Below are 19,956 nucleotides of genomic sequence, written 5' to 3'. Positions count from 1 at the left end.
CCCCTTTTCAGAGAGGAACCAGGGAGGTTATCCCACAAACCACTGTTAAATGCAGTATAAACAGAAACTAACAAATCGCATCAACAATAGTATAAGATAAGGATATACTTAAATTCTCAGTAAAATGTATTTAGTTTACAGATAAAACACTGAGCGTCATCATACCGCTCAACCTCTTGATGAAATGGAGGAACAAATGGCCAAAAATTGAGACAAGTTTTTAAAATACTGTTCTGGAGAAAAAGTGTTTTGGTACCGATTTTTAAGAATAAGGGTGATGTGCAGAGCAGTAGTAACTACAGAGGGATTAAATTGATCAGTCACAGCATGAAGTTATGGGAAAGAGTAGTGGAAGCTACGTTAAGAAGGGACGTGATGATTAGTGATCAGCAATATGGTTTCATGCCGGGAAAGAGCACTACAGATGAGATGTTTGCTCTGAGAGTGTTGATGGAGAAGTACAGAGAATGTCAGAAGGAGTTGCATTGTGTTTTTGTAGACTTAGAGAAAGCATATGACAGGGTGCCTAGAGAGGAGTTGTGGTATTGTATGAGGAAGTCAGAAGTGTCAGAGAAGTATGTAAGAGTGGTACAGGATATGTATGAGGGTAGTGTGACAGCGGTGAGGTCTGCGGTGGGAGTGATGGATGCGTTTAAGGTGGAGGTGGAGTTACATCAAGGATCACCTCTGAGTCCTTTCTTATTTGCAATGGTGATGGATAGGTTGACAGACGAGATCAGACAGGAGTCCCCGTGGACCATGATGTTTGCAAATGACATTGTGATCTGTAGTGAGAGCAGGGAACAGGTGGAGGGGACCCTGGAGAGATGGAGATATGCTCTAGAGAGAACAGGAATGAAGGTCAGCAGGACTAAGACAGAATATATGTGTGTGAATGAGAGGGAGGATAGAGGAATGATGAGGATGCAAGGAGTAGAGGAGGCGAAGGTAGATGAGTTTAAATACTTGGGGTCAATAGTTCAGAGTAACGGTGAGTGCGGAAGAGAGGTGAAGAAAATAGTACAGGCAGGATGGAATGGGTGGAGAAGAGTGTCAGGAGTGATTTGTGACAGACGAGTACCTGTAAGAGTGAAAGGGAAGGTCTACAAGAGGGTAGTGAGACCAGCTATGTTATATAGGTCGGAGACAGTGTCATTGACAAAAAGACAGGAGTTTGAGCTGGATGTGGCAGAGTTAAAGATGTTAAGATTTGCACTGGGTGTGACAAGGTTGGACAGGATTAGGAATAAGTATATTAGAGGGTCAGCCCAGGTTGGAAGGTTTGGAGACAAAGCCAGAGAGGCAAGATTACATTGGTTTGGACATGTGCGGAGGAGGGATGCTGAGTATATTGGGAAAAAGATGCCAAGGATGAAGCTACCAGGTAATAGGAAAAGAGGAAGGCCTAAGATAAGGTTTATGGATGTGGTGAGAGAGGACATGCAGGTGGTTGGTGTGACAGAGCAAGATGCAGAGGACAGGAAGAAATGGAAACAGGTGATCCGCTGTGGCGACCCCTAACGGGAACAGCCAAAAGAAGATAATGATAAACTAAGAACGTTTCTAGAGTAACAGGGTTTGTGTCAACATACATATTCTGAAGGATTTGAAGACTGATACTCAAATGTATGTTATTTGATTACTTCAGTCCTCAGATCATCCCACAGATTTGCCAGAAAACCTCAAATTTTATGAGGAACAGGCCAAATATATCATGCAAAATCTGGACATTCTGTGAAAACTGGACAGTTAAGATGTATGATTAATGCTTCATCTTTAATACAAAATAAGTACAATTTTCAAATAAGCATGTGAAATACAGCTTCATGCTTATTGAATGCCACGCCACCCGCAGTCTTCTCTACAAACACATACACGGCTACTGGTGAAGTGTAAGCGATCTGGTGACAAAATCTTCTTGCACTTCCTACTATCAGCACCTAAATTTGTTACTTACAACACCCGTTGCTTTTGTTATCCAAATAATTCACGTTGAAGTGCAGCACTTTTGCAGCAGTACACAAACTCGTGTTTTTCCTCGGCCGGACCAACAAGATACACAGAGGCACGCGCCACCTTGCCTTTTCCCGCCTTTGGAAAACGTTTCTCGACTGCTGTCCACTCAGCCGGCACCATCGACCTCCTAACAGTTGCCATTACGTCACGGGATTATTGCTTTGCAACACTCTCTGGGAATTATAGTTAATTTGCTGCATACTGGAACTTAAAGTTAACCTAGTTTAAACGTACACTTTTTTGTTTTCACATAATGGTAAAGCTTGCGAGGATGGGCTGAATGAAACTTGCTTTCCGTTGTCAGTTACATTATGTGACATGTACTTTTAACACACAATTCCAATACCTGTCTGTTTTACAACGCAGATGGCAGAGACGCTTCTTATTTACCACACTGTCGGAGAAGTCGTAAAGTAGGTGTAAACCAGTTTGTTGGTGACTGTTGATAGGGAGAAGAAACTTAAAAGGTAGTTCTTAGTAACTGGATTGGATGTCATACTTTATGAGTTCAGGTAAACATTTTGTTTCTGCTAATAGATAACACAACTTTGCGAGAAAATAAAAGTAACAATTACTGTGAGAGTACCCCAGTGAATTATCTTATGCCGGATAGTTACAGGTAGATTCTTCCGGGTTTGGGGAACTTACCTGAGCAAGATTGCACTCACATCAAGAATACCAAATTTGTTTATGATATTTAGAATGAAAAAGAAAGAGGGACAGTCGAGCTTTTGAGTGGCTTACGGTTAACAAAAGCATTCCTGTTTTCTTCTGTAAAGTCTTTAATTAGTGTCACATTAGTGGTGACCATGTTAGCCAGGTGTAGGAAATACAAGACAACTGAGTGTTGAGACCATTTACGCCATGCCAGTGTCTTCCCTAAGACTGTACATCTTATTTCAAGGCAGATTATGCCGCTAGGGTAGTTAGACCAGGGTTTGTGTTCAGAAAATGTATATAAGCACACAGAAATTTAACTTTTATTTTAAGGTAGTAATGCTTTATTTGGTGATTGTGAGCAGACATACCTATTGCACTGTATCAGGCAAGTAGATCATGACATGTCCATAGGTTTATTGATAATTACTAGGCGAACGACCCCCAGGAGGTTTGTTTAAAGTCTAGTTATGCTTCTTAAGCATCAAATCCTGTAATTTTTGTATGTAAGGTAACCACCTTAATAATTATGCTAACCCCAAACGTGTTGTGTGGTAGTCAGTATCATGTGTACCTTTGTCATTTTTTGTTTAAGGAATTTCCTGTTCTTACTGCTTGTGATCAAAATATCTAGGATGTTTTGTTCTGTAATTTGCTATTACCGACTGATACTTTACTGCAACCTTCATGTAATTGTTTTTTGTGTCTGTAAGTCATAAGGTATTTATATGCTAATATCTGTGTGCATGTTTTAAATTCAGGAATACAGCACTGCTTTAGAACAGCAGGTTCTAGAAAACATTGTTATTTCTTTTAAGTTCACTGTTCTTTTGTCTTGGAATTTATCAGATTGCATCAAGCATCTCTGTGATTTAATCTGAATTTGTGGCACTCCAGGAATATATTGGGCTTTCATGAATTTAGGGTCATAGATTAGTACTAAGCTAACTGCCCTTGCGAGCAATTTTAAGCTTAGCCAATTATTCCTTTTGAGGCTCAAACCCTGCACCTTGTGTTTGTAAGGCAAACACCTTAACCGTTGGGTCACCCTCCCAACTAAAATGGTCTAATAGAATATCTGTTGTTATGGTAAATTTTACATGCACAACTGTACTTTTGTCTCAAAGGTTTCAGAATTTGTATTGCATTTTAGTTTCATCTGAGTGACTTCAGTTTTAGTTTTCTAAACTAACAGAAATGAGTAGTACTAGAGCTTTCTGTGATTGTGAGCAACATGTGCTGTAATGGTAGTGACAGCTGTGTAAGATGCCATTTTTGTCAGTTTAACCAACCTGGAAGAAGTAGTTCTCTTTCTGCAACTCAGTAGAGTAAAACAGTCAGTGAATGATAGTTTTGGGGCTTGCTAGACATAGCAAAAGAAACACAGGGGGAAGAAAATACCCACCTTCAAAAGTGCGTGTCTTACAGACCCTTAGAACAAGTTTGTTTATAATGCTTATAGTTAAAGAATGAATGGAGACACTGCAGAACATGCAGCAGACAGTAAACAACAAAAGCACTTGTTTCCGAGAATTCAAAAGTGGAGACAAATTACTTCATTTAGTACCCACAGCAGAAGACATGCTGCTTGTAAGAACCTTTTGAAATTATTAAAAAAGTTAGGAAAATTATATGGTGAGACAACCACATAAAAGGAACCATGAGTTATACCCCGTTAAATATTCTGAAACCTTTGAGACAAAATTACAGTTATGCATGTAAAATTTACCATAACAATAGATATTCTATTAGACCACTGCTGCCATAGCCTCAGCTATACTAGTTCATATGGATTGCAACCGGCCAGCTTCACAAAAGCTAAGTGCACCTTCCACATGCTACAGCTGTCAGGAGCTCAAGCAAGGATCCATAAAAATGCAGCTAGAGCAGAAAAAGCTTTAGAGCCAATCTATGCTCAGGAAGTAGCCAAGAGCCTTGAAGATAATGCTAGAAAATAAAAAAAACACTAAATGCATAAAAAGGGAGTGGAGAAATCCACTTCTAGACAACAACAACAAACAACTGCCAACAGTAAATGTGGACTGGAGGAAGGGGAGGCTACTGCAACAGTGATATATTAGAACATTTATTTATTGTTATGGGAAGTTTTACTTGCACAACTCTACTAGGTTCAAACATAAGTCACTATTGTAGCCCAAGCCATATAGGTATATTACCAGAGCTTGGGAAGAAAAGTCACTGAGGGCTAACACTGTGAGCAATATTAATGTTGTTGAGGGTTTGAGTCTCTCAGCTCTCATTTACATACTAATGTGTCACTTAACCTGACCGTGTTTAGCAGCAATTGGAAATTTTGGTTAGGCTCCGCAGCACCCTGGACTGTTAACCTGGCAACTACTTATGAATCTAAAAAAGGGAAGCCAATAAACTAAGACTCCAGTAGTCCCTGGAAAAAGGGTATTCACAAAACCTGTCCTGGATCCAGAAATAGAGTCCATGCAGAGAATCTAGGCTAATTAACACATTGTCCTATACAGATTGCAGTAAAGCCCTATCTTTGTACTCCATCTGCTACTGGTTACTGAGAAGTGATCTCTGTCTGGCATATAAGGCATTTTCAGATCCAGCCCTGCTGGACCTTGTAAACAACTGTAAAAAAAAATAGCCCTGTGGCAAACAGGGATAAAGCCCTTACTATGGCCCGAGCAACCTAGGTTTAATGAGTGGCTCTGGAGTCAGACAGTGGCAAGGAGGTATGGGCATGCTCTTATCAGGAGGAGGGCATTTATCTAGGTGCTCCCTGCATGGAGATGTGCATACAAAGGAATAGCACCCTGATGTAACAGGCGGACACAAGGGGGGGTATGAAGTGGTAGGACATAAATGGGAAAAATCCCCCAGTGGAAATGGTCAACAACACTACCCCCCCCCCCCCCGGATGCTCTTAGCTGGTCCTTGGTGCTCTTCTAAGGTGTAGTTCAACTTGTGGACATAACCACTTATCAAATTTTAATTTAGACAATATAAAGGTACCCCCGTTCCAAGTCTCCAGGTACAGATGGTGTTCCTGTGGAAGTTTGGAGGGAAGAAAATGAAAAAGACCTGAAAGAGTTATTTAACTGTATTTTAATAGGAGGTGAAGAACCATCATCTTGAAAAAAAGCAGTGGTGGTTGTATTGTCCAAAGATGGTAAAGACCCATCAGATCCAGCTTCATGAAGACGCATTTCAATTTTAAACCAAGATTATAAAATGTGTATGTCTATATCAGCTAAAAGAATGGCAAATGTGTTGCCAAAAATATGGATCAGTGAGGTTTGAGTAGGCAAACATCTGCCAACATTAATACAACAATGATGATCCAGGGAGAAGCAGAATGTAAGAAAATACCACTGTTAGTGGCCGTTGATGCAGCACAAGCATTCGATAGAGTAAGCTGGGATTTTATGAGTAGGACAATGGGAGCATTTGCATTCCCCTGATACAATAATAGGTTTAATTAGGAAGATAGAAGGGTCAGAGGCAAGAATTAAAGTGGGAGGGATTCTCTTTGATAAGCTGTGCTTGAAAAGAGGAACTAGGTTGTGGTGTCCTCTTTCTCATTTATTTGCTTTGTATTAAGAGCCATTGGCAAAGAAAATAAGAGGCTCAGAAATTCAAAGATATAACTGGCATGATTATCACAAAAAGTTGGCTTTATTTCCAGATATTATTTTGTCCTGATAAATCCAGAAAAGGACATGTTAGTGTTGTGTGTTTTCAGCATATAAAATTAAGATAAAACAAAGTTTATAGATGCAAATTATTTATCTACACACGAATTGGTTCAGCAATACCCATATTTATGGGAGCACAATAAGATAAAATATAGCTTAGAAAGGCTTCTGTTACGCCAGCTATGTGGGAGGAGACTAAACAAAAGTTAATACAAAAAACGAGAAACTGGAAGCTCTTGTTTATGGATATGAAGAACACAATACAAGAAGGGAAAATGTTTTTAGTTACTTCAGTTTTATATATATGGATCAGGCATATTTTTGCAAACCAGAGGAGAAGTTGTGGACAATAATTAATGAAGAGTTGAAGACATTTTTCTGGGCGTGGAAGAGGGCAAGAGTAAAGTGGGATAAGATGATCCTCCCAATAGAACAACATGGTTTAAGATTACTTGATTTGTAGGGATATTTTAGACTTGCATTTAAGACTAGTATACATAACCAGAATGTCATAATTTAAAATGGATGATGAAGAAAGCAGAGGGGAGGTCAAGAAGTAGAATGAGAGGGATTTTGGATGCAGATCTTTATGAATATAATATTCGGTGTGGTTATTTTTCTCCCTAAAGTAGCAGAAACTATTCTAAGAACTAAGCCAGTACAAGAATGGAGAAATGAGATGTTGCCAATTGGAAAGACTGCAAGTAAGTGTTTAGAAAATAGGCATGAAGGGCTGAAATTTACTAGAGAAAATTGGCAAAGGAACCAAGGTTGTTTTTCTTTCGGCTTTTCCTGGTTAGGGGTTGCCACAGGGGAACTCCGGTCCACTCATGATTGGCAGTGGATTTTTATGGTGCCGAGTTGCCAGCCTGGCACCCAACCTTCAACGAAGGCATGCCCATTCACGCATGTCTTTTGAACGCCACATGACCACGGGGAGGACATACAGACTCCACACAGAAGGCGCTCCAGCCGAGAATCGAGCGGGAGAGTCTCTTGCTGTGAGGCGACAACGCTACCGCTGCACCAAAGTATTGAGGGCAAATAGAGAGAGATAGGTAACATAGTGGGATGAGGCCAAGATGACATTTGGACTGCAGGCTCGAGACTGCCTTCCTACCAGGGATTAATGTCAGCGTACAGGCAAAAAAAGGGATAGGAGAATCTTAAGTGAAAGACCTGCTCTAGTAGAGTTTTTAGTTAAATCAAGAACAGAAGCTTCTGTTAAAAAGGGATAATTAGTAGGGCATATAAAGTATTGCACGATAACTATAGCGATCAATTAGAGGAGGTTAGAAAAGATTGAAAACAGAGGCTGGAAAAGCAATTTACAAAGGAACAATGGGAGGACGTGTATCGCTCCCAAGTATGCAACCAAGTCCAGAATAAGGATTTTGAAGTATTTTAAACCCAAAGCAGACTTTTTAAAGAATTTTTCCTCAGGTGGATAGCAAATGTGGATGTGAATGGTATGAAAGAGGTAACTGGGAACGTGTTTTGGGAATGTAATGAGTTGGTAGATTTTAAAAATTCCCTACAGACTACTCCTGTTTTGGGAGAGCAAATAGCTGTAAGTAAGGCACCGATTCTTTTGATGATACTTGGATATTTTAGAAAGTGTTTTCTTTATTACCAAGAGTTTTTTTTTTTCCCCCGCAGGATCTTTGTAGTCTGTTAGTAGTTTACTACCTGTGTAGTGGCAAATAGAGTGAAGAAAATTTGGTTATATATGATTTTGTACTTTATTCTGTTAGTTAATGGCATGCAGCCTAGGTCTTTATGTATTGGCATTTGTTTATGGGGAGAGTCAACTGAGTTGTGCCATTTTTAGAGGAGGCTCAGGGAGAAAAGCTACATAATGCAAATGATAACCATGGTGTTTGTATAATTTCATCATTTACAGTCAAGTTTCATTTATGAGCAACAGTTACATTATTCGGATCCTTGACATCCGTTACACCATTTACAAATAGTTTTGATTAAAATTAACAGTTACATGCGTTGTATATCGATATTTTTTAGTAGATCAGTATACATTGTCAGGTTTTATATGCAAATGCTTCTTACTATAAAGACTTGACAGACAGAGCAGCCAAAGAAAGGAAAGAGGGGAAGAGGCACATGGAAGATAAAGGAGTTGAGATGATAGAGGAGGATGTAGTTATAATAGTACATTTAATTTTGTGTAGCAGAGAGTCATGGCAAAATTCATATAGCTATAGTCGTACTAGTTTAACCAGGGGTGGTGCAGGTGCAGAGCCATTTGTATATCCGATGTTGCTTCACTTGCCATGTAACGTCTTTCATTTGCAGAGAGTTCTTAAGTGGACTGGATTAGTATTCCAGCTATTAGCAGTGAAGTGTGAGTACAGAAAGTATTCTGCATTGTTGTTAGGTTTAGTAATGGACAGCAATGTTTTCACAGTGGAGGGTAGAAGTCTCTCAGTAGTGTAAAGTTGAATGTTATGAGAAGTGTGAGCTATACAGTGGCTGTGCAATTAATTTTATTTCATTTATTTATTTATTCCAGTTTGATGACCGGGGAGGTCCACTGGGCTTGGGGGAGCCCATTTTCAGTGGAGGCTCGGGGAGAAAAGCTCCACAATACAAAGTTTACTTACAAGAATAGTTTCAAAGACAGTTTGCATTACAAACAACAGGTTGCATTCAAAAAATTAAAAAAACAAACCATTACAGTTTTGTTCAGGAGAAAAAGACGAGCATATAGCATAATAGCTAGATTTTACTGTTTAGGTACATATACAATCTACATTTGAGAGCGAGGTTAGGAAGGTAAGAAGGTTATCCAGGAGTAAAGGGGGAGGAGAGCTTGAGATGTATGGGCTGAAGGGTACAGTTGCATTTCCTGTTTAGAGGTAAGACTGAAGTTGATTTTTAACGTTACTAAGGTTGTCACAGGTCCTCAGTGTGGAGGGCAGAGCATTCCATTTTTTAGTTAGGGAAAAGGATAACAGAAGCTGACTAGCTGGGCGCTTGGGTTTTTGAACAGTAATCCGGTTTTGGTGGGTAGATCTAAAGGATCTGAGGGGGGTATACGGTTGCAGTATATTGGATAGTGCAGGGCAGTTAGTGGGTTGGAACAGTAATTTGTGGGCTTTGGTGATTTGGAGAAAGTCAAGTTGATTGGAGAGTTCATAGGTTCATAGGTTCATAGGTTTATACTAGGCTATCTGCCCTAAGGCATTTATAAGCCTAGCCCAAATTTTTGTGGCTTACGCCACCCCTTATATGAAAAAAATACTGTGCCCATTAGTTTGTTGTGCCTCTGTCCAGCAGTGACACAGAGATGATTCCCGGGGTAAACCTACGATCTCCCATCCACAGGTCTAGATTTCTCTTGAACAGAGTCAGCGAGGTGCTCTGCCTCACATGGACCGGGATTTTATTCCACAGCATAGGGAGTCTCTGAGTGATAAATCTATCCCTCCAGCACTTCCTATTTATATCCGTGCTAAGGTTTAAGTCGCTTGCTCTAGTGTTTTTTTTGGATTTTGATTTTTTGAGGTGGAGCATGTCCATTAATTCCGGGTTGGACATGGCCTTGTATGTCAGGCACATGTCACCTCTGAGCAGACGGTATGCGACTGAATAGAGCTGGAGTTTCTTCAATCTGGCAGTATATGACAGATTTTGGAGTCCCTTTATCCTTTTGGTGAGGAACGTTTGGGGTCTCTCCAATTGCTGCAGATGTCGGGTGAGATACATCCCGAATGGGGCATTGTACTCTATCATTGGTCTGATAAGTGAAGAGTACAGGGGAACAATGACCTCACTAGATCTGGATGTGAATCCCTTCATGATCAGGTGGGCAATGTAGAAGGTCTTTCTAACCACTTTAGCAACGTGAGTGTCAAAGAAAGGCCACTGTCAACCTGGGTCCCCAGGTCCCTGATAACCTCTTCTGTGCTTAGTGGATTGCCACCTATATGGTAGCTTGGGGTTACCTTGTTTTTCCCGAAGGGTATGACTATACATTTTTGGCGTTTAACTTCAGGCCATGGCTCTGGCACCAGCTATCTGTTTCCGTGAGTCCCTTCTGAAGGATATCCATGTCCGATGCACTTTCCACTATGGCCCAGTTTGCAGTCGTCTGCAAACTTTGTCAGCCAAAGTCCTCCCATGTTGGCCTGTACTTCTGAGAAGTAGATGCCAAACAATAGGGGGCCAAGGACCGAGCCCTGTGGGACACCACTTGTGACCGGCTTGGAGTCTGACATAGCGCCAGCAACTCTAACCCTGTGGGTTCTGTCCTTAAGCCAGTTTGCAACCCATCTTGTGACATATGGGTTTACATTTAAGCTGGTAAGTTTTTCTACAATACTCGAGTGGGGTATTGTGTCGAAAGCATTTGCAAGGTCAAGGTAGGCTGTATGGACTGCCTTTCCCTCATCAATGGCCTTGGTGACTGTTTCGAAGAAGTCGACCAAGTTCAAAAGGCATGATCTTCCCTTGACAAAGCCAAACTGGGTCGGGTCCAATGTCTGCAAGTCCCCTATATCTTTGTTTATGAGCTCCATTATGATCCTCTCCATAGCTTTGCAGACTAGACTTGTTAAGCTTATGAGGCGGTAATTACCAGGGTCCGTGAGGCGCCTTTGTGGAGTGGGACCACAGTTGCCGTCGCCACTCCTTGGGCACGTATCCTGTGGTAAGGCTGAGATTAAACAGCTGCCTTATGTGCGGGTTTAATTCCTCATTTAGCTCGTGTAGCACACAGCTGGGGACACCATCCGGTCCCATTGATGCTGTGTTTTAACTTTAGAGAGAGCAGCTTTCACCTGCGCATTTGAGATGTCCGGGAGGCTACACTCGGCTGGGATAGTTATCTCTCCTTTAGGGGAGAGGGGGTGAAGTTTGCACTGAACCTGTCTGCCAGTATGTTGGCAATGTCTGTGGGTTCAGTGATTTTTGTATCATTTTGGACTAATTCTGAGCATATCTGGGAGTTTCCACCCAGGTTCCTAACATAGCTGAAAAAGGCCTTATGATTGTCCTTTGAATCCATGGCAATTTTTCTCTCAAAATTGGCCTTAGTTGATTTTATGAGTGCTCGTATTTTTTTACTAATAATGATCAGGGGTGACTTCCCTTTTATGGATTTTGTTCTATCATGTAATAGCTTTCTCCTCTTATTGTAAAGTTTGTTAATGGCTGGGGTCCACCAGACTGGACGTTTGCCCTTTGTGGAAAGAGTCTTGGTTTTATTTGGGATTGCCTGATCCATGCAGTCCTGGAGGTGTTCATAGAAGGCATTTGTAAGGGCTTGCGCATCTTGGGTTGTGGTTTCCACTGGCTCAGGGGCCTTGAAGGATACCACACCAGTCTTGAGTAGTGTGAAGTTTGCTTTAGAGAAGTTCTTCACTATGGTCTTTTGTTTGGGGTGGGGGCGGGATGTGGATTTCCAGTGAGATTAGTTTATGATCAGATCTCACCAATGAGGGATATACTTCCGGTGTGGAGCATTTTGTCCCCATGTTTGTGACAATGAGATCTAGTATATTTTCTCCTCTCGTGGGAACAGTGACTAGCTGTTCCATGGCATTTGAATTTATGAACCCCAGGAACCGTTGGGCTAGAAAGTTAGGGCTTGAGTAATGTTCCCAGTCTATATTCGGGTAGTTGAAGTCACCCAATATGATGGTGTTTGGAGATACATTTATACCCTCCAGTGTCTTCAGGAAGGCTGTGTGGGGTTCCTGAGTTTGAGAGGGTGGCCTGTAGCATGCTACAATCTGTAGAGCAGTTTTGCCTATGGTTAGTTGCACCTGGATGGTTTCCGAAGCTTCGTGCGTTGCCACCAACCTGGAGGTGTGGGTATCCTTTATGAATATGGATACACCCCTCCTTTTGTGGTGTGGTCTGGGTTTTGGGGCGGAGCATGATATGAGGTAAAACCTAATAGTGCCGGGGTGCTCTCAGGAGCCTTGAACCAGGTTTCAGTTACAGCACAGACATCAATGTTCTCCATACTGAGAAGGGCCTCGAGTGCGTGCATTTTGAGATTTAGACTTATGGCATTGAGCAGCATTACCCTCAGTTTCTTCCCATTTTTGTTTTCTAGGGTGGTAGGTTTAGAATTTGAGCCTTGCCTAAAAAAGGCACTATGGGGGTGGCAAGAGCCTTAGCCAATATCCGGAATCCCAGGGGTGACAGGTGCAAGCCGTCCCTTGCAAAGCAGCGTGGCTTGTCAAGCATGTCATCCCAGGCAGACAGACACTGGATCCCCTTTGAATGACACCAGACATTAAGCCAATTGTTAAAGCTGATCATCTTGTCTCTATATTGTGGCATCATTCTTGGTGAAGGAAGGATACTGCTCAGGGTTAGGGTCATACCTGCCTGGGCTACATAATCAGAGAGCTCCTCTATGTCTCTTTCATGTAGTCCAGGGAGGTACGTCTCAGGTCGTTCACACCAGCATGGACAATGACTGTGTCATATTTGTACTTGCCGTGGAGTGACCCGAGTGCTTGTGTTACGTGGCGGATTCTAGCGCCCGATAGGCAGCTTACTGTGACCCTCTCCTTGTTCAGCCTGGTGAGTGGGACGTCAGTGTGTCTGATTATGGAGTCACCTATGACAAGTATGTTTGGTGTTGTATTTGGCCTTAAGGGCTGTGACTGCTTTGCACACTGATTTTGTGGTTTATGTGTTGCTTGTGGGGTGTCTTGAGGTAGCAGTTGTTTGGGTGTCTGCTTTGGAGGCCTCTGCTGTTTAGGTAAATTTTTACTCAGAGCCTCCGAGTATGTCTTTGTGTGTTTATGTGTTTGATTCAGTGGAGTGGTAGCATTATGTGAGGCTGGTTTTGTGGTGTGTGTAGTTGCCTTCTCCTCCTGTCTGGTCTTGCCAGTCCTGAGTTGAGAGAGCTCAGCCTCCAGTTTGGCTAAATAGCTGCATCTCTCAAGTATTTGTGTTATGTGGGAGGAGGAGAGGGTTGTCTGTGTACATGAGGCAGTTATAACATTGCCTCAAGATTCCCAGATTCACCAGCTGGACCGGAGAGGAGATTGACAACTGACCTTTGGACATGTTAGAATAATATTGGGAAATCCTTAATTGAAAACAAGGGCCAGTGGGGAGTGAGGGTGTAGTGCTTTTAATTTTTAGTGCTGACTTATATAATTGCTTTAGTGAGCAAGTGCCAGGTAACTTGAGTGCAATGTGTTACAAGTAACTAAATGCAAAAACGACAAACAGTAACTTTCTTTCAAGTGAAACAAGGAAATAAGTACAGTAAGCAATGCAGATATCACTAGTGATCCACAGAAGCGCTGAGAAGTTGCGCATTAGGTGGAATTAGCTTCCAGGGAAATAACAAGCAAACAAACAACAAGCATATAAACAAAGCTAGATTCACCAGGCCTGGATCTAGTCTATGCTAGAGCAAACAAGGTGTACCAATTTCAGTAAGATACAGTTCAAATATTCAGGCACTATAAACCTTTAACCAGAAATTCCCAGCTCAGAAGGGCAGAGTCCAGCCTCTTCTCCCACAAGAGTGCAGACCACGAAGCCAGTTTAATGAATGAAGGGAGGAGTAGTGATGAGAGGAGGATTTGGCATTGGTGACGAATCAGGAGATTTTGTTGCAACATACTTCCAGTTTGGAAGTAAGTGTGGAAGGTAAATTAGTGAGCAGAGGAGCGCCATACAGTAGAGAGGGAAGGAGGTTGTGACGAGTTAGGAGAGAGGAAGTGGTTGTTTCTGTAAAGTAGGCCAAGTTTTGTGTGTGTTCTTGATGTTTTGCTGGATATGAGTGTTTAAATTGTAGGTGATCAGTGGTGACACCAAGAAGTTTGGCGGAGGGTACGATCTCGATAGTGGAGTTGTTACGGCTGGTAATTTGAAGTGAGTTTTTATCAAGAAGGTAATTTGAAGTGAGTTTTTATCAAGAGGGGAGGATTTTGAGGGAGAGAATAGAAGGATCTTAGTTTTGTTGGCATTTAGTGAGGTGATTTTGGAGCATCCAGTTTTCGGTGGTTGAGAAGGCAGTTTGTGTCAGAAATTGGAGCTCTGTTAGGTTAGTGGCGCAGCAGATCAAAGTGGAACAGTCAGCGTATTGCACAATTTTGGTATTAGGTATGGCTTTGTGGAAGTCATTAATAAAGATATTGAATAGCAGTGAGCCAAGTATGGAACATTGGGGTACTCCAGTGGGGGTAGGAAGGAAATTGCAGGTGGCCTGGCCCCATTTCATGGCTTGGGACCTGTCAGAAAGATAGCTGGAGAACCATGAAAGAGTTTTTTTGGGAGAGGTTGAGATTAGAGAGATGGTTTAGTAGGTGAGTATGGGAGATGGTATCAAAAGCTTTAGAGAAGTCCAGCAGAATAGAGGGTACCATATTACCAGAGTCACGGGTTAAATTGACAGTATGTAAGAACGAGAGAAGGGCGGTGTTGGTGCTATGTCCTGGGCGGAAGCCGTCTTGGCTAGGGGAGAGTAGCTGGTGTTTGGTAAAGAATTGCAAGAGCTGCAGGTGGATGCATTTTTCAAGAAGTTTGGAGATTGGGGAGAGGATGGCTATGGGGTGGAAATTGGAGACGTTACAGTTTTTGCCACCTTTGTGGAGTGGAAGAATAAATGCAGTGCGCCATAGTTTGGGTACATAGGATTCAAGTAGTGATCTATTGATCAGGATGCTGATAGGCAGAGCAATAACGTCTGAGGCTATTTTTAGGAGGAAGGAATGCTGTCAGGGGCATTGGAGCAAGGCTTTAGTTTAGAGAGAAGTTTCTTTATTAGGTTGGTGGAGATGGATTTGAATTCGAAAGAAGGGGGAGAGGAGGGAGGGGAAGATTGAGCAGGGAGGGGTGGAGGGTTATTGTTGGTAAAGGTCTTGGTTAGCTCAGCGATAGAAGAGGTGAAGAAGGTATTGAATAGTGAGGCAATTTCAAGATCAGATTTGCTGATGTCAGGACTGGGGTTATTTTTTTACCTGGCCTAATGAGGGAATTAATAGAGTTCCAGAATTGTTTGGGGTTTTTTACATGATTTGCTTGTAGTTTGATGTAGTAAGACTTTTTATCTCTAATGACTTGTTTTTTGGATAGGTTTCTCAGCTGTTTATATTTAAACAAGATTTCTGGCTGTTTGTATTGGAGGTAGGCTTTCCAGGTTTTATCCCTTTGGAGCATAATCTTTTTGGTATCTTTGGTGAGCCATGGGTGGTCTTAGTTTTAACTCTTTTTGTTCTTATTGGAGCTAGGGAGTTGAGGACAGTTACGAATGTTGAATTGAAATAGTGAACAGCTGCGTCTAATGGTAGAGTTTTTAGGGGGTTCCAGTTGATTAGTTTAAGGGAGTCAGAGAAAGTAGTAGGGTTAAAGTTAGGTTATAAGTTTGAATGTACTGGTGAGAGACTCATAGATTCTCATAGATTCATAGACTCATAGATTCGTACTAGGCTAACTGCCCTTGCGAGCCATTTTAAGCCTAGCCAATTATCCCTTGTGAGATTCAAACCCTGCACCTTGTGTTCGTAAGGCAAACACCTTAACCATTAGGCCACCCTGCCAACCCTAAGAGAGTGTAGGGAAGTGGGTGTAGCTCGAAGGGTGAAGGCAGGGAGGTGGTCTCCTAATGGGTCAGGAATAACACCAGATTTTATGATTTTTGTTGGGATGAGATACTAGGATCCAGTCAAGTATGGAGCCTGGGGGGTTGACTTTGTTAGGTCTAGTAATGAAGTTAGTAAATTGAGTGAAGTTAAATAGGTTGATTGTTATGGTGGGATTAGGGTTAATGATTTTTTCCCAGTCAATATTTACATCTCCCATAATGTAGGTTTCTAGCTTAATATTAGAGGAGGTCCAGGAGGGGATGTCTTCCAGGGTATTGGTGTTATTACCAGGAGGAATATAGAGGGAAATGATGCAGATGGTTTTATGGTTGGTTGTTTATTTTTAGAAGGACAGTTACAAGTTCAGCATTATTGAAAGAAGGGATGGGATTAGGATAAGGAGTGATGGACAAGTGGTTGGAGTAGATTAAAGCTGCACCACTACCTCTTCTACTTGGGCGGTTAGATCGGAGAGAATGAAATCCAGGGGAAGGAATTCTGAGTCACTTATGTGAGGTTTTAGCCAGGTTTCAGAGATGGCTACAATGTCAGGTAAGTTGTGATTGAGCCAGGCATGAAAGAGGGTTAATTTATTTTTTAAGCTTTGGGCGTTGATGGTGAGGAATTTGAGGTGTTTACTGGTGGTTTTGTTGTTGGTGCTGGGGTGGTTTGTTGGAGAGAAGTTTGGTCCTGGATTGGGGTGAATGTCGCCGGCTAAGCAAAGGTAAGTGAGATGGGGGATAAGTTTATTAGGTTTGTACTTGGATGGAAGTGGATGTTAGTGAATGGGTTTAGGTTTAGTAGTGCTTGGGGAATACTTTTAAGAGAAGGATAGGGTGGGAGGGAACTAAAGAGGCAGAGATGTTGTGGAAGTGGGTTGTAAAGGAGGGGGTGGGGAAGAAGAGGTGAAGGGTGTAAATGGAAGTCGGTATAGGAATTGGCATGGTAAAGAGGTAGTAGAAGAAGGATAAGGATGGATGTAGAGATAAGGATTTTAGGAGCAAGGGAGAGCTTGGTAGTTGGAGTTAGAAGTGATAGAGAGGAGGGTAATGCGATATTAGATGGGAGGGGGGGTGTGGTAGTGAGAGTCGGGTAGATTGGAGGAAGGGGTGGGGGAAAGGTGTGTGAGGATTGGTTGGAGGAGGGAGGGATATAATATATATATATATATATATATATATATATATATATATATATATATATATATATATATATAAAATAAATATGTCTAAAGGAAAAATGTTACTGGTATAAATTCGTCAACAGCTTCTTGTATAGTGTACAATGACAGAGACTTTTGCAAAAACAAAAAATGTGCATAATATAAATTATCAAAGACTTTTCATCAATTTCTGCAAAAATTATAAAAGGAATATTTCACAGCACGTCCTAATCACATACATATGTACATGAATGTTTTTTATACAAAATTTGATATTTAAGTAAGTAAATACAACCAAAAAGGAGCCTTTTTATAAGCCAAACCACTTTTCCGAATTGTCCAAAAAGACACTAACAGGCCAAAAGCACTAAAGTGAATAAAGTGCTCACAGAGTTCAGAAAGAAAATGGCTTCTTCATCTGCCTGTAGCTCACAACAGGCTAATTTAGGTTCCCAAAAATTGAACAATGTCTTCAATAATTGTAAAGGAAAATGTTTCATGAAGCTGTTAAATCATATAAGTATATGTACAAAATAGATTTTATAAAAAATCGACCTTCGGAATTGTAAAAAGCACTAATACAAAGGAACCCTCTTCTTACAGGCCAACTGTCAAATAGTAGAAAGAAACCGCTCCTTAGAAATATCCAAAAACAGACCCAAACTGATAATTATAGTACATAATGATAATACATAATAGATGGATTCTAATTTATGAAATGTGTTTTTGATATTGCCTATTGGTACTAATGCTAACTGGTATTTTAGGCATAAGTAGTGCATTGGCTTATTTCTTTATTTTATTTTTTTGAGGATGCAGATGGGCAGCTTTGTATACAATAAAGGGCACCAAGCCTTTTGTGTATATTCTGAACTTTGATGTGCTCAGGAAATATGAGTTTATAAATACCTGGATATAACTAGAGATAATTTGCTTTTTGACTGATGAAGCATTTGTGATGACAGGACTTTGAATAGTCATTGTGTCTCTGAGGCCAAATATCATGTCTGTTTTCCTTCTCCGTCAGCTTTGATTTTCTGGAGCCATCATATAATTTACTATTGCATATGTAACGTAACTGAGTTAAATTCTGCTGACCTTTCTTTTGGCCAAGGCAGTAATGGTTCTCCATTTTCAGTTTGGTCAAGGTCAGTTGCTACAAGCTTCCCAACAGACCTGTATTTACTCACGCGCAAAGAGTTTGATACACCCCAGTGCAGAAACATTTCAGCTAACTGCCTGGTTAATAGAATTCTTTTTAGTAGCCTTTTTTCTGAGGATGTGCCGCAGGTATTTAAGGAAGCAAAAAACCTGCTACTAGAAAGTCATGTTTGGGTAAGTGGAAAAACATTTCTAGTTGGCACCAGTGAAAGAATCAGGATCCTCTTCAGGTTCCAGCTGCCTCTGGCTCTTGATTATTTGCATGAGTCACTGTTTAGTGGCATTTTGTATTCCTCTGTCAAGGTACATTTGTGTGCCATTTCTGCTTGTCTGTCCTCGGATCCCCTTTATGCTAATGCACAAGTTACATTTTTTGAAAGGGTATTATGTACTTGCCATCATGGGAAACAGGTGGCTGTTCCTTGGGTTTTGAACGTTGTGCTTGAGAGGCTTACTCCGTCTCCATTTGTACCACCTTATGAAGCTGAATTGATACTTTTTCTTGGAAACTGTAGTATTCATTGCTAAGATGTCTGCTAATGTTGAACGTAGTACAATTGTGTTGCCATTGTAGAGTTACCCTCCTGCTCTCCCATCTTTTGATTTTGTTTTTGACAGGGTGTGGATGTACTTTATATATATATATATATATATTTATATATATATATATATATATATATATATATATATATATATATATATATATATATATATATATATATATATATATATATATATATATATATATATATATATATATATATATATATATATATATATATATATATATATATATTTATATATATATATTTATATCTATATATATATATATATATATATCTATCTATATATATATATCTATATCTATATCTATATATATATATCTATATCTATATATATATATATATATATATATATATATATATATATATGTATATTTTTTTTTAATGGAGTATATGATGATCTTCATTCACACTACCTCACTCTGTTCTATGCTTTCACAAACCCACACTGGCAGCTTTCTAGAGCTCAGAATTCCCTTCTCTAACTCCCTGTGATACAGGATTGGCTAAGACCCACCCATCGGGGAAGCCTAACCCCGTCACAAGAAGTCTGCTGTTCAGTCTTTTAGTGCCAGCTGTAGGAATCTCACAGTTGAATCTCCTCAGCAGCCTGCATTGCTGGATTACAGCTTCCAGACTCAGAAAAAAAATCCCTTTTGGAATTTCCCTTCCTATTTGTTATTATATACTTTTGATGTCTTCCTATTTTGTAAGGACTTCATGTGGAAATTTATTTTACAGTGTGTTTGCAATTTAGATGACTTTGCTTCATCTTTGCTAGTTGAACAGCTGTTTATTTCTTATTCTGGGGCTAAGAAGGTCAACCTGTTTCTTGGCAAATGATTGCTCATTGGTTCATAGGTAGGTACTAGGCTATCGGCCCAAGGGCCTACGTAAACCTAGCCAGCAAGGTTCCCCTGGCTTACGCCACCCAAGAAAGTTATTTCCTGTGCCCCTGTTGAACAGAGCCACAGAAGTAAGTGATCCCGGGGTGTATTTCCTATTTCGCATCCACTCATCAAGATTTTTATTGAAGAGTGCTAATGTGGAACTTTGCTTGACATGGATGGGTAGCTTGTTCCAGAGCATGGGAAGTCTTTGGGATAGGAATCTATCCTTCCAGCATGTCCTGTTTATTG

General features: G+C 40.7%; 1 protein-coding gene and 1 long non-coding RNA gene across 2 annotated transcripts in view; one reads left to right on the top strand and one right to left on the bottom strand.

Moving 5' to 3' along the window:
* The window catches only part of LOC122790113, a 64,884-nt gene extending 62,496 nt beyond the window's left edge, over positions 1–2,388 (bottom strand). Inside the window, exon 1 of the long non-coding RNA XR_006362924.1 lies at positions 1,958–2,388. This is a non-coding gene — a long non-coding RNA (uncharacterized LOC122790113). The remainder of the gene's footprint in view (positions 1–1,957) is intronic.
* Positions 2,389–2,391: 3 nt separating this feature from the next.
* The window catches only part of CC2D1A (coiled-coil and C2 domain containing 1A), a 3,016,164-nt gene continuing 2,998,599 nt past the window's right edge, over positions 2,392–19,956 (top strand). The window contains exon 1 of the mRNA XM_044057686.1: positions 2,392–2,528. The gene's annotated coding sequence lies outside the window, so the exon portion shown is untranslated. The remainder of the gene's footprint in view (positions 2,529–19,956) is intronic.

This window comes from Protopterus annectens, chromosome 15.part0, assembly GCF_019279795.1.
Source record: "Protopterus annectens isolate FY-2018-M chromosome 15.part0, PAN1.0, whole genome shotgun sequence".
NCBI classification, from domain to species: domain Eukaryota; kingdom Metazoa; phylum Chordata; order Ceratodontiformes; family Protopteridae; genus Protopterus; species Protopterus annectens.
The sequence above is the reverse complement of the archived record's forward strand: the minus strand, read 5'-3'. Positions and strand labels throughout refer to the sequence as shown.